This window comes from Diceros bicornis, chromosome 14, assembly GCF_020826845.1.
Source record: "Diceros bicornis minor isolate mBicDic1 chromosome 14, mDicBic1.mat.cur, whole genome shotgun sequence".
Classification (NCBI taxonomy): Eukaryota; Metazoa; Chordata; class Mammalia; order Perissodactyla; family Rhinocerotidae; genus Diceros; species Diceros bicornis.
The window spans coordinates 21,825,343-21,837,199 of NC_080753.1; the positions used below are offsets into that span (position 1 = coordinate 21,825,343).

Here is an 11,857-nt window from a genome sequence, read left to right on the forward strand (position 1 = left end):
GATAGAGGAGAGGTTGGAGCCTGGTTTGAATGAAGTTGACAGCCAAGTTGCTCTCCCTTAGTCCTGGCTGCCAGACCTGGCTTCTGTGTCTTCAGAGCCTCCTCTCACCGGGATGGGAGACTCGAGCCACCCCTCACCAGCTCCTTTGTGACCAACAGGCCACTGCTGGTAGGCTGCCAAGGGCTCCAGGTCTGTGATGAGGGATCCCCTTTCTTTGCAGGAGCAAAGTGGGGCGTGATAGAGTCACCCTTAAATGAGCTGATCTGGAAGTTCTGCCTGGGTGGCCTTCCCTGAGAGCCTTTACTTTTCTGGGCCTCATGTGCAATATGGGGATACTGTGGCCCTGGTGCCCTACCCACCCCTCCCCGGGACGGTTAGCTTTCCAAGAGGCATCAGTGTCCATGTCAACGAAATGGGTCCTGCCCCCTTCCTCCTCTCCCAGTTCCTTCTAGCAGAGATCTCGAGGACTGTAGCATTATGGGAAGGGAGGGGCTGGTCTCCAAGTTCCGCACCTCCCCTCTGCCCACCCTAAGTGAGAGCTCTCTCCTGGGACCGGAGGGCAGTCCCGGAGGACGGCAGGAGGCGGCGGCCGGCGGAGCCGATGCGCGCGCTCCTGGCGACGGAGGACAGGTTCAGAGACTGGGGAGGGGCGGCCTAATTACGGCACGTTGGCCCAGCGCCGCAGAGCGCCGCGGATGAGAGCGGCGGTGGGTAATTAGAGCGCATTAGCCGTGCCCCTGCAATCCTGTAATTTCTCCGCGCGCTGCGGGTGTGTTGTAGGAGGTGAAGCGATGCGGGCTCGGCTCTGAGTCAGACTCTCGGAAGCCCGGGTGGGGACGCAGCGGGCAGCCGAGGCCGCGGAGAAGGGACTCCTGCCACAGGAGGCGCCGGCGCCTTCCCCTAGCACGAAGTCACCTGTCCTGGGACTGCTCGCCGGGCGCCCCACTTCCGCGGACAGAGAAGGGCGGGGCCAGGAGGGGCGTGGCCTGCACCTCCTCCCGCCTCCAGGGGGCGCTCCTCGATCCAGCGGATCTTCCCGGGGCATCGAGTCTGGTCCCTTGTACCCAGCCATGTGGCCTGCTCCCTGCGCGCAGGTGGACTGAAAGAGGTGCAGATGCAGTGCACGAGGCAGAGACCCCCCGAATCCCGTCAGAGATGGGGCAACAGACGTAGGACAGCAATAGAGAAAAAAGCAGAGGCATCAGAAGGGAGTGGGGTGCTTGTTCTATCTAGCAAAGCCCTGGAAGCAATTCTGGGGGAGCAGGGAGGAGCCAGCAGGGGACTGAGGCTGGGAGGGGAGTTTATTTATTAGCCAGATTAGCTAGCATTAATGGGGGAGCGGTGGTGGCCGGCGGCGGCGGGGACATAGCTGGCATAGCTGGCATAGCGGCGGGGCCTCCTGCGGCGCGGGGCTCTGACGGCTTCAAAGGGGCTTAAAGAGGCCCGTGGTGGCACTGCCACGGCCCCGCGGGGGAGGGCGTGGGCACTGGCGGCGGGGGAGAAGGCGGCCATTGTGCATCGAGGGATTAGGGCTCTGGCTTGGAAGGAATTTTAACTGCTGCAAGCCGGCGCTCCAAGACTCCCCTCCACCCCGCCACTGCTTTCCCGAGCACGCTGAGATGTTTACCTGCATTTCCGTGTCTGACGGTCCTCCCTCCGCCCTCAGATGGGAGGCATCTAGGGTTGTCAGATTTGGCAAATTAAAATACAGGACGTCCAGTTAAATTTGAATTTCAAGTAAACAGCGAATAATATTTTAGTATATCTCATACAACATATGGGGCATACTTATACTAAACAAAGTATTCGTTGTTTATTTGAAATTCAAATTTAACTGGACATCTTGTATTTTTTTTCTAGGAGCCCTACAGCCATCAAAATGTCTAATCTGCAACAGATTGGAGGTTCCCCAAAAATTCAACGGAGCTGTGTGTCCCTACCCACAGACGGTAAGTTTCCTAAGGCCAGATTATGTGTTTCACCCTTCAGAATGGAGCTCTGATGGCAGTACACATCTCCATCAGACTAGGAGCTTCCTGAGGACAAGGGCTGAATTTCAGGTTGGAGCTCAGAGGTCAATGTCTGTCTCCTTCGTCACACTGGGGGTTCCCTGAGGCAAAGTCTGTGTGCTTCCAGGAGTGCAAGTCTGTCTCCTTTCCTTCCCCCAGGCAGGTAGAGGCCCCTCCCCTATTAGTGTAGCTTCCTGCCCACAGGGGGCGCTAGGGGCCCAGAGAACTGACCCACAGATGGATGGGTCTTGTTTCTTGGGACTCAGGTCTGCAGGTTCTCTGGTGTTGGTGCACCTGGGGATTTGAGGGGTGGGTCCCCATGCTGTGTGGCTCCTGATCTGGTCCTGGCCCTTGCTCCGACAGTTGAGGCCAGGCCTGCCCGGGCCGGAGGCTGTGGCCAACACGTGGGAGAAGCTCCGAGTCTGGTTACCTACGGTTTCTGCCAGGAAGGGACAGTGTGGCCCTTGGTGGAGAATGGCCGTGCCCACTTCCTCTCTCCCCATTACCGTAGCTGCCAAGCCCTGTCCTCCATCACCCACACTCAACCCCAAGGCCCAGCCTTTGCTTATGCTGGTCTCTCTACCTGATGCACCCTCTCTTCTGGTCCATGAGGACAGCTGGAGTCTCACTGCTTCTCCTGGATGCTCTGGCCTTCAGCAGGGTAGGGATGCCCAAGTAGGCTGCTTGTGCCTGGGGGTCTTCTGGTGAAAAGAGCCCTCCATCTACTACCTCCTTCCTCACCCACCTGGGCCACAGGCGCCAAAAAGGGGACGAAGGTGGGAGTTGGGGGAGATGGGAAGGTGGGGGTAGTTTGGCTGGAGGGGAAGCAAGAAGAAGCCTCAGCCTCCATCTTCTCCCCCTCTGGCCCCCCCAGGTAGCCGCTTCCCAAATCCCCCATCTCCTCTGGGCCTCTGAACCCTTTTCCCCTGAAGCTGAGGGAAGCCCTGGAGGAGCCCTTTCCCACGGTCACAGCCTCAACAACCCCCCCCCCCCGCCCCCCCCCCCCCCGCGCTCCTTTGGCGACAGCCACCTCAGCCTCTGCAGAGCGCAGGCTGGCCCACCCTGTCCCTGCAGGGCCCCCTCCTTGGGCCGGGGCGCCTGCTTCCGCGAGTGGCATCATCACCCCACTCCACAGGCCACCCAGTCATCGGGTCGGCAATTAGCTACTTCCTCTGGGCTGCATGAGGCCACTGCACGTCACAGCCCCTCCCCACCCAGCCAGCCGCTTGCGGAGAGCTAAGGGGTGCCCCCCCACACTTTGTAGTCAATGCCGAGTCCTGGCTCGACTCCCCCAATCTACTGACCGCTGGGGTAATGAGCCTCTCATCCAAAGAGCTGGGCACTCCCTGCGCTCCTGGGGGCGGGAGAAGCCACGCTGCTGCCTCCTCCCCTCGTGTCACCCCATCCCATTGGGTGAGGACACTCCAGCTGCCTGGGTGGGGCGGGGCCGGCTCAAGGGCACCTGCGGCTGGAGTGGGCGGGGCTTGAGACTCAGGTGTCCCTGTCCCCAGTCCTAGGCAGTTTTCACCAGGCTTTCTCACCTGGGGCCCGGGAGTCTGTGAACTGAGGATGGTGGCAGTTATCTGATAAGGAGGGAGAGATGGGGAGGCACTCTACAGATGCCCAAACATGCAGGGGGCAGGCTCTTCGTGAACACCCACAGAGGCTCACAGCCCTGTGCCTCGGCACACTCACAGATATACCCTGTGCAATGTATGTCCCACTGCAGCCATGCCCTCCTGGTTCCCTGGTGGGCGACCCACCTGGAGGTGCACCCACATGCCGAGACACCCCTTCCTCCAGACGTGTGCACATAAACCCTCTGACCTGCTCACAGAGACAATGAGCTCACCACCACACCAAAAACAAAACCAGGACACCACGGAGGAGCCCAGAGGGTGGGGCCAGAGGAGGGACCTCCCCCAAACCTGCGCCCCCCCCCCCCCCATGGGCCAGAGGATCTTCCTGGGGAAGGCTGGAAGGAAGACTGCCCTTCCAGGGTGTGCATATGGTGGGCAGGTGGGCTGCGGGGGGCGCAGCTTGGGGATGAGTCTGGAGGAAGGAGTAGGGTGTGGATTTCCAGAGATAATAAAAAAATTCTGACAAATATAAACAAATATGTGTAATCTTAGGCAGCTCGTTTAACTCCTTAGACCCTCAGTGATAGCATCGGTAAAATGAGGATGATGAGAACACCATTTAAACATGGTTGTGAAGTTTAAATGAGATAACTGGCCAGAGCAGGCCCTGAGCTGACATTACTATTGAGGAGACCCTCCCAATATCCTGTCTCTGGGTGGTGGGTTGGCCTAAAAGAGGCTGCGCTGGGCCTTACAGGACCATGTGCTCACCTCTGTGTTTCTCCACTTCCTGGGGTCCAGCCCCAGCCGAGATGTGGCCGGTGATTGGGTGCTCTCTAGATTGGCCTGGGGGCAGGGCCTGGGAGGGGCTGGCTACCTGCCCCGCCCCTACCTGGCTGGCACAACAGGTAGCTGAGTGCTGGCTTCCAACCCTGGGAGGGAATGAGTCAGCCAGCACCGCCCCATCCAGGCAAATGGGGTACAGGGGAGGGGAGCTTGGGTGGAGGGGCCTTCTAGGAACGTTCCTGGAAGAGGACCTGAGAACCGGTGCTGCCGCCAGGAGCCACCGCCTCAGCCTACCTGCCTGTGCCCAACTCAGCAAACACCCTTGTCCTTGCGTCTCACAGCTCACCCTCCGGCTTCATGAGGCAAGGCCCTGCTGGCCCGCCCCGGCTGGCTCCAAATGCCTCTTCAACCATGACAGGGAGCCAGGCTGCTGTCACCATGCTGCCTTGCCACCCTTCTCAGCCTGTCCAGCAGGGTGTCCAAGCCATGGACACAGGGGCACACACACTCTCATATACATGTGCCCACGGCCACATAAGCACAACCAGAGACACTGACGTGTCTCACAAGCACATGCACACACTCTCAGTATTCCCTCACACTTATGCACACCCACATAGACACTCATGTACACTCACAATTTCATACACCCACACTCATGTACACCCACACTTGCAGAGTCATAATTGCTGTTGTTGGGTGAATTATGTCCCCCAAAAGAGATGACATCTAACCCCCAGTACCTGGGAATGTGACCCTAGTTGGAAACAGGGTCTTTGTAGATGTAATCAAGTTAAGATGAGATCTTACTGGATTAGGGTGGGCCCTAAATCCAATGACTGGTTTCCTTTTAGGGAGACAGAGATTTGTAGACACAGAGACACAGAGACACAGAGAAGAGAGCCATGGACGAGGGAGGCAGAGATTGGAATGACGCAGCTATAAGCCAAGAAACACCAAGTATTGCCGGCAAACACCAGGAGCTAGAAGAGAAGCATGGAACAGATTCTCCCTCAGAGCCTCCAAAAGGAACAAACCCTGCTGACACGTTGATTTTGGGCTCTGGCCTCCTTAACTATGAGAGAATAAATTTCTGTTGTTTTAAGCCACCAAGTCTGTGGTAATTTGTTATGGCAGCTCTAGGAAATAAATACAGTCACACACACCACACACACACACACTGCTGGCTCTAGGCTCAGCGATGAGGTTGGTGGAGTTCCTCTTGGGGGCTGCTCTGTCTCTGTCCTCCTTCCCCTGTGACTGGTCTGGTGAACCCAAAAAAGCTCATGGCCCAGGGCAGGAGCTCAATAATTTTAACCCTCCTTGCCTCCCTGGAGTTCTTAACTAGGCATCTCCCTCTAAATCTGCTCTCAGGAATGGGTCGCCATGTTTATATGCACCAAAAGACATGTCCAAGAACGCTATGGCTGCTTTACTCCTATTAATTAAAAACTGGAAACAACCCAAATGCCCATCAACAGCAAAATAGATAAATAAATTGTGGCATGGCCACTCAATGGCAGGCTACTCAGCCATGAAAAAGGAAGACCTAGTGCTGCAGGAACAGCATGGACAACCCTCACAGACCCCGTGTTGACCACACTGGGCCATATACAGAGTACATGCTCTAGGAGTCCACGTGCATGAGGTACAAGAACAGGCAGAGCCAATCTGTAGGTGATATGAGTCAGAATAGTGGTTACCTCTGAGGGAGGGGATTGACTGGGAGGAGCTTCAGGGAGCCTCCTGGGGTGCTGGAATACTCTGTGTGTGATCTGAGTGGCGGCTACATGGGCATATACCTATGCACAAGTTCGCCAAGCTGTACTCTTAAGATTTGTGCAATTTCATGCACAAAACTTACACCTCAACAAAAAGTAAGTTTTAAAAACTGGGTTCCCAGGAAGTCAATGACCAGAAGCCACCGGATAGCATCTTCTGGGGTGGGCGCCTGCAGGCCCGCCTTGTCTCCGTGCCGCACTGGTGTCCTCAGGCCTGGGGCCGCTTGTGTGACTGACTTTCCAGGATATTCGTTGACTGTCAACTTTGAGCCTGGGGCAGCCTGGGGAGACCATGGGGTGTGAACGAAGGCAGACCCTCCAGAGAGGTCTTACCTCTGGGTGGGAATGGGGGGTGCACAGGATCCTATTGCAATCTACTTCCCCAATTAAAGAACAAATATGATTTTTTCCACAAAAAGCCCACATTGCAGAATAGCCACATTTTATTTAGCTTTTGTTATCTGCCGGGCATACACCAAGTACCTTTGAGGGACACGGCTGTGTTGCCATTTCACAGACAAGAAAACTGAGGCTCCGAGATGTTGAGTAAATCCCCAAGGTCACACAGGAAGCTCAACAGAGGGGATTTGGCAAGACAGTCCCATCAGACTGGGGCTCCCTGAGGGCAGGGCTGTGTCTCCCCCTCAGACTGGGGCTCCCTGAGGACAGGGCTGTGTCTCCCCTCAGACTGGGGCTCCCTGGGGCAGGGCTGTGTCTCCCCTCAGACTGGGGCTCCCTGAGGGCAGGGCTGTGTCTGCCCCTCAGACTGGGGCTCCCTGGGGCAGGGCTGTGTCTGCCCCTCAGACTGGGGCTCGTGAGGGCAGGGCTGTGTCTGCCCCTCAGACTGGGGCTCCCTGAGGGCAGGGCTGTGTCTGCCCCTTACAGATTGGGCTCCGGGATTTATGGGCAGGAGGGGTATAGGGGAGGACTTGTCTTGAACCTGACTTTCATAGCATACAGTGTTGCTTTCCTGGTGCGGCTGGAAAGGGGCTGCTGACCTGGCTGCTCTGCTCTTTCTCACCCTGGCTCTCACCCCATGCCTAACTTAGGGCTTTGCCCACAGGTGTGTCATAGTTTGGGACCATGGATCTGGGGTGAGGGAGGGAGGAGGTGGGGAAGGTGTGGATCAGAAGGACCTGTCCCTTTGGTGGCTGTGCTGGGATCAGCACTGGAGGCTCCCACCCCTCTGCTCCCTTTCTGGCCTGGCCCCCTGGGAGTCAGGACCGCCCAGCTGAGCCATCCAGAGGCACACTGAGCAGAGAGCTGGACCCTGCCCCTCGCCCGGAGGACCAGCTGGGAGATGGGCTCCATTTGAGGATGTATGGAGGGGCAGAGCACACAGCAGCCCCCAGCACTGCCTAGGACCAGGTGCTTCTCACCTGCCCACGCCTCGCCAGTGCCAGCGGGAGCTGGGTCATATGATGGGAGTGAGGCGGCAGGTGTAATAGAAGCGGACATCCTCCTCGGCCTGCCCTGAGACTATGTTAAGTTCTGTGCCTGGTCTCCCCTCTCCCCCGCCCCAGGACTTTCCCTCCTCCCCCAGGGATCCTGCTCTGCAGATTCAGGAGTCATTCCTCTCCCCCATCCCCACTGCCCTAGGAAGGGGGCAGGAGCCTAATGAGGTCAGAGCCAGTGGGTGGGGGAGCCAAGGCAGTAAACTGAGGCCTTGGGTGCTAATGAGTGGCGGAGGGAAGTGCCTAGGTGGGAGGCCGCCTGCTGCTGTGGCCTTAGTGCCCCTTGCACTCAGTCGTCCCCCCACTGCCGCCCACACACATCACCCGGGGTTCACAGGGCACGCACAGAACACCCTCGCAGGCAGCCGAGACATGGTTTACACTCCTCCAGGCCTACCACATGTACCCATGCACGTGTGCACCGCCCGGAGCCCGTTATCACCCTCATAGCCCTGTTCAGGAGCTCACGTCTGCACACCCATCCACGCATGCAGGCGCCCTCACTGGTGGCCCTCCGCACTCATGTAGAAACCACCTATCCCTGTTTGCCATTTCTCTTAAGCCCCAGAGTCTGTGGCTGAAGTTGGGGGAGCCTTGGGGCTGTAGGGGAGTGGGGAATGTAGTCTGAGGGCTACAGGGCATTTGCACCCCCTGCCTAGATCTAAGGGCTCAGTCTCTGTCTCCCCACCCCTTGCAATGGGACTCACCACCCCACCCAGGGAGAGGGCAGGGGGCAGGACAGAGTTTATTAATAGGCTTGCTCCTGATTGGAAAGGCCTGTGCAGAAGCCCCAACCTGAAGCCAATCATAGCAGAACTTTCCAGGAATGTCACCCCAAAGCAAGACTTTCTCTGACTCCAGGATTATTTCCCACCCCTGACTTCATCCCCTTGGTGTGTGGGGCTCCCGCCAGGCTCCGCTGGCTCTGCCCAGCAGGCCTGCTGTCACCTGGCAGCTGACATCTGCCTTGGCTGCCGCCCAGAGAAAGTCATCGCCTGTCGGTAGTGGGGCCGGGATTGGAACTGCTTCCTCTGTCATCTAGTTCTCCTCTTCGCTCCCCCAAACTGAGGATGGCTAAGCCCGCTGTGTTGGGAATGCAGAGTGGCCCTCTGCCTCGCCGCCCACCACGGCATCCTGACCCTGCCCTGGCACCTCACATAGAGTGGAGGGGAGCCCTGAAGGCAGAGAGCCTGGGCCAGCTTACTGGCCTGTGACCTTGGGCAAGCAGAATATGTCTTGTCTGTGGCTCATTGTCATCAGTTATAAAATGAGGATAAAAATGCCCACCCGAAGGTAGCTGTGAGGATTAGGAATGTGTAATGGCTGGTGTAAACTGTAAAGGGCTGTACAGGAGTGTAAAGTAAATAATATTTATGTTCTTGCCTCTATCACTAATTCCATTCCCATCTTTATCACTGCCACCACCATCACTAACACCTCCACTGTCACACCCCCATCTCCTTCCCACCATAACGTCCTCTCGTCTTCAGCACCATCACACTGCTGTCCTCATCGATCCTTCCAACACAACCACCACGTTATCATCACTCCATCATTCCAAGAACACTCATTCAACTCCTACTATGTTCAAGGTCATGTGAGTCGCCCTTTGGAGATAAGTTCTGCCCAGGGTTCCACACATTGGGAACGGCCTATATCTCTCCCTTCCCTTAAGCCCTGACACACCACCCACCTCTGCCAGGAGCCCTTCCTTAATCTACCCTGCGCTACTCCAACTACTTCTGTACACTGGGGCTCAGCTGCGCCTGTCCCCACCCTGGTTGCTCTGTGCGTGTGTCTGTGTGTGTGTGCATGTGTGTCCGCGTGTGTGTGTGACTACTCACACCCACGCTGTTTAAACTAGTCCATAAGGTCAGCCTCCACTCAGATCTCCTACACGTAGCCTAGTGGCTCTGGGTCCCAATCCTGGCTCTGACATTTTCTAGCTGTGTGACCTGGGACAATTCACTTTCCTTCTTTGTGCCTCAGTCTTCCCAACTGTAAATTAGATTAATAATAGAGTTAATAATTGTCTCACAGAGCTATAGTGTGGATTTCCTGAGATGTTGTATATAGAGCACTTAGAACAGAAGCAGGCTCACAGCAAGTGCTCCATAAACATTAGCTATTGTTTAGCATTATTATTAGCCCTTCCTACTGCAATGCTTGACACAGGGCTTTGCCCTGTCAGTGAGAATGAATACATTAATGGATACACTCTGACTTTCCAATGTAAACATCTTGGAAGGGAAGGAAGAGGTGAGCCTTTCCGAGAACTGTGTGGACCCCTGCCTGCTCCCAAAATGTTCCTGAACTCTCTGGATAAGGGGTGGGCAGCGGGTTGGGAAGGACCATGCAGGGAGGTAGGCAGAGGTGTGATGCCAGGCAGAGCTGAGTTTGAATCCTGACTTCACCAGCTGAGCCACCGTGGGCAAGCCATCACTTAACCACCTCAAGCCTCGGTTTCCTCATCTGTAAAGTGGATCACTGCTCAGGGCCCCTGGGAGGCTATCATCTCTGTGGATGTTGAATGCAGGCGCCACAGCTAGCTGTGGGTGGGACTCAGGGCCGGTATACCCTTTGGGCCTCAACCTTCTCACGCAGACAATGGATGTCCCGGCAGACCCTGCTTCCCAGAGTAGGTAGAGAAGATGCTGAGTGATGGAAAGTGCTTAGAAAAGTAAAATACTCTGGAAAAGTTCCAGGGACAGCATTAATAATGATTAACTCAGGCAAGGCCTAGCTTGGCCTCACCTGAGAAAACACACTGAGGTCTGAGCTGGGTTCCTGGAGCAGGATGGGGGCCAAAGGGGAGCAGGGCCAAGGGGCCCCTAACTGCAGGCTCAGGGAGGCAACTCTGCTCAGACTCTCACCTGCACCTCAGCGTGGTCCATGGAAAGGGAGGGGGCAGCTGGGACACAGCAGAGGGGGTGGCCTGGGCGGCCTGCAGCCTTTCCTGGGGTCCCCAGTACATTGACGTCCACACAGCTGCAGCCACTTGAGGATTGCCTCTGCCCTCCTCCAACAGTGGGGCCCTGGCCACGAAACCCCAGGGAATAAACAGGGGCAGCAGCCAGCTGACCGGTGTGTACTCCCGGCCCCCACAATGTAAACTCCCGGCATATATTTATGTTGTCTGGGCCTGGCCCCAGTCCCCTGCCCAGCTCGGAGGGGTCACGCCATGGCAGACATCACACATAAGGGCAGCTGGATTCCTCCACATGCTGGTGGTGGGTGGCAGCGATAGGCAGGGGGGTAATGGGGGACAGGGACCAAAGACAGCTGGAGCTGGGTGGCCAGAGGGAGAGTTGCAAAGGGGGGAGGGAGAGCAAGTGTTAGCACGGAGCCCTGTTCCTAGAACTGCAGGTCAGAATCTTTATATCCCTGGCCTGGCTGGTGACCTGGGTCACTCTGTGGCCTTCCACGGCCAGTCTTGGCCTGAGACTCCGGGGTCATGGATCTTAGGGCTCTGCCCAACCCACAACTGGCCTGAGAACTGGCCTGCTAGGCCTCTCTTTGGTTTACCTTTTCACTACCCTCCACCAGGCAGTGTGCCAAGTCTCTTGTGCACATTATCTCATTTAAGCCTTACCACCTGCTGGGGGCAGGAGCGGCTGCTCTCCTCATGACCCTGTGGAGGGTCAAGGGGTAAGTAAGCAGTCTGAGGTGATGGAGCATGGAGTGCCCAGCCTGGGGTTGGAACCTGGATCTGTGACCAAAGTATCTCTGCTCTTAAAAGCCATGCCAGGCAGGCCACTGCCCTTGAGGGCAAAGTCACACCAGAGTCACCACTAGAACCCAGAGATCCTGAGTCCTGGGTCAACTTTCTTCCCTCTGTACCAGAAACAGCGTGGTGAGGAGACCCAGCTCTGCCCTGAGGGAACCCCAGTCTGAGGGGGAGACACAGCCCTGTCCTCAGGGAGCCCCAGTCTGAGGGGGAGACACAGCCCTGTCCTCAGGGAGCCCCAGTCTGAGGGGGAGACACAGCCCTGTCCTCAGGGAGCCCCAGTCTGAGGGGAGACACAGCCCTGTCCTCAGGGAGCCCCAGTCTGAGGGGAGACACAGCCCTGCCCTCAGGGAGCCCCAGTCTATGGGGAGACACAGCCCTGTCCTCAGGGAGCCCCAGTCTGAGGGGAGACACAGCCCTGTCCTCAGGGAGCCCCAGTCTGAGGGGAGACAGAGCCCTGCCCTCAGGGAGCCCCAGTCTATGGGGGAGATACAGCCCCGCCCTCAGGGAGCCCCGCTCT

At 57.1% G+C, this 11,857-nt stretch overlaps 1 long non-coding RNA gene across 1 annotated transcript; it reads left to right on the top strand.

Annotated features, from left to right (window-relative positions):
• The first annotated feature begins 533 nt into the window (after positions 1–533).
• On the top strand, positions 534–6,094 carry LOC131413620 (uncharacterized). The gene is made up of 3 exons (XR_009221992.1): positions 534–707; positions 1,861–1,949; positions 5,230–6,094. It is a non-coding gene; the product is annotated as an uncharacterized LOC131413620 (long non-coding RNA).
• Positions 6,095–11,857: the final 5,763 nt, after the last annotated feature.